At 28.2% G+C, this 3,120-nt stretch overlaps 1 long non-coding RNA gene across 1 annotated transcript; it reads left to right on the forward strand.

Annotated features, from left to right (window-relative positions):
- The first annotated feature begins 887 nt into the window (after positions 1–887).
- LOC109863090 lies at positions 888–3,062 on the forward strand. Its single transcript, XR_002251290.1, has 3 exons — positions 888–1,178; positions 2,619–2,712; positions 2,937–3,062. It is a non-coding gene; the product is annotated as an uncharacterized LOC109863090 (long non-coding RNA).
- Positions 3,063–3,120: the final 58 nt, after the last annotated feature.

A 3,120-nucleotide genomic window follows, 5' to 3' on the forward strand; every position in this document is an offset into this window, starting at 1 on the left:
AATGTGTTGAATCTCGCGTCAAAATAAACGTTACATGTACTCCACGAAGAATAAAATTATATTTCGGACCTTATCGTGATCAACCGAAAATCTCTATCAATAGTGATATACGAAATAATTTTACTTTTTTGTCTTTAAAAATAAATTTGATGTCATTTTTTACGAAAGATCGATTCAACATCTTAGACATCACAATCTTTTTCCTGAATCGCGAGAATATTAAAATCAACAACCAAATAACATATTTACAAAGTGAAAAATATTGGATACATGCGAAATATAATTGCAGTTTAGAAAAAGTTGCAACGGTTTTTTTATATGTCCAGCAATCTGAAGAAACAGAGTAAGTTAATAATAAATTCGTGCATGAAAAATTACTTTTCTTAAATTAAAATATGAATTATAAATAGTTTTTGTAGTAACTTACTTATTTATCTCTAGCACCAACGTTTTTCATTCTATAGATATTTGATTTTGTTGCGTATTCCCGCTGAATGGATATTTCCATATTGGAAAAACCCAGCAATTAAGGCCACAATTAGTATTCGCATTTATCACAACAACGATGAAATTGCTTTGTCACATATGCCTGGTAATAGAAGTGTTGAAGGAAATATATCCTGTACATACTTTCCTTCTACACCTACAGTAATGTCTACTCACGTAGTAACAATAGCAGTCGTACCTTTTACCGTAGCAAATTCCTTTTCTTTTTTTTGGGTAAACATTATAATAAACAAAGTACAAATGAAAAGTACAATGTTATATGCAAAATCTCTTATTACAAATATCAAGCATCATGTTAAAACACTTGAAAAAATGTATCATGATCACGTGTAATTTATGCAGCACTTCCAATCAATTCTAGCCATTACGAAAGTGTAATAACTAAAAATCATGTTTTCTTCAAGTAAGATACTACTCAAGACAATACAACGAGTTTATAAAAAGATGTACCAAAAATGACACGATTGCACTAACACCAATGTTTTTCAGTGAAGCTGAAATTACATACAATGAAAAAATAAACTCACTTGCACAAAAAAAAAGTAACATGTTTACTAGCACGTAATGTAATACAAGAAATGTTTAGTGATTGGTTACCTACATTGAAACAGTCTGATTCTTGGTTTATGGAAGGTTTTTCAACATCTTAAGGAGTGTATATTATCGATTAGGTAATTCATACATTATCATAGTCGTTTACACTTGTAACTTAAAAGGTTTGTTCCACACAAATATTATTTATAATAAACTTTTTTCTACTAATATATATTTACACTAATGTATTATTTCTGTGTAACACTGTTGTAATATTACTCTTTACATTTTTATTAAGATCCAAAATTAGTATCAGCACATAGGTATGTATTAGATTCTATGTATACATATGTATATGTATATATTTATGAGTATATACAGTATCGTCACTTTCTACATTTACCCCATAACTTCAAACCCCAAATTTATTTATATTAGAAAACAGCAGGTCAACAGTTTAACACTTTATGTTTTTCTGAATAAAGAAGCTTTTTTTTCGATTTTACCTTATGAATATTTTACTTAAAAATATATTTTTTTATTATTTGTTTATCATAACAACGTTAATTTTGACTATCACTATACAATAAACTATAAATATATGTGTGAGTTTCAGATAGACACAAGATGAAACGGATACGGCAAAATGTGTAAATTAGACACAGACTCAATCGCACACGACAAGATACGGACACAGAACTGAGACAATTGGACACAGTTACGATTGAACACAAGTTAAGACGGATACACGACATTTTCAATCGGACACACAACGCTTGACATATTATACTGGCAAACATTGACAAGCAACGTAACTAAAATTAAAGCAAGATTTCATATAGGTTTCAACTTTTCACTCAAATCGAAAAGGAAGTGCAGGCTGCCTTTGACTACACGTTTAAAACACAAAAAGAACATAAAAAAAGTAATCTTGTTTTAATACTATTGTGTCTGATTGAGACTATCGTGTGTCTCTTTCATCTCGTGTTTGTTTCAACTTGTGTACGATTAAAACTGCATCCGATTGCGACTGTGTTTGATTTATACATCTTGCTTTGCTTGTTTCATTTTTTAGTTTATCTGGAACACAACTGTCTGTGACACTTATATTCATATACGCAGAAAGTGTCGATATATACACAGTTTTACATTTTTACATATAGAAACATATAGGAGTAATGCGTGTAAACTATGTATGTACAAACCACAAAACCAATATAACGTCTGTGTTAAATATCACAAATTTTTTTAGAAATGTTTAATATTTTGTTATATATAAAGTTAGTATATGCTCATATAAAGTTTTTGTATCTTACTTTATACTAAAAAATGTGTTGTACTGGTACTACGCTGCTTTTTTAATATGAAATGTTTTACTAAAAGATGTCATAGATTTTGCTTTTTTCGAAACTGTATTATTCAATCTGTATTATTACATATCAATCTGTACAGGTCAATCTGTATTATTACATAAAACTGTATTGTATGTGCGTACAATAGCTGAGTTAAGTAAATAATATAATTATGAAAGTAAAATTATGAAAGTAATTTGTATAATTATGGAAACTATTGCGTAGATTTTCGGTCAATCTTTACTGAAGTCGCTACTAGTCCAAACACGGCAAGAAATTCTTGATTTTATAGAAGCATATGTTACACATGATCTTCCAGGTAAAGAAAATTCAACGTTCATATCTCTAAGCTTAATTTTTAGCGAATTGTGGCGAAAAAGTGGTAAGAGAATCACATTTATTAATATATAAATAATATATAAAAATAATAATAATAATAATAATAATAATAATAAATAATAATATATAAATTTGCAGCCATTAATATAGATAAATTTTTAAGTATAAACTTAAACTTATTATACAATCGGAATTATTTTGTAGCACTCAGTATATTTTACATGGTCACTGACATGGACAAATATGTTCTATACAACTCCATGTTTAGAGAAGCCATAAACATACATCATAACACGTGAGTATAAAAATTATCATAATTTGTGCAAACTTTATACTTGTGTACTTCATATTATACGGTATCGTCAAAACGTGAAGAAAATATTATCTA

This window comes from Pseudomyrmex gracilis, unplaced genomic scaffold (assembly GCF_002006095.1).
Source record: "Pseudomyrmex gracilis isolate BER0280 unplaced genomic scaffold, ASM200609v1 scaffold_3116, whole genome shotgun sequence".
Lineage (NCBI taxonomy): Eukaryota > Metazoa > Arthropoda > Insecta > Hymenoptera > Formicidae > Pseudomyrmex > Pseudomyrmex gracilis.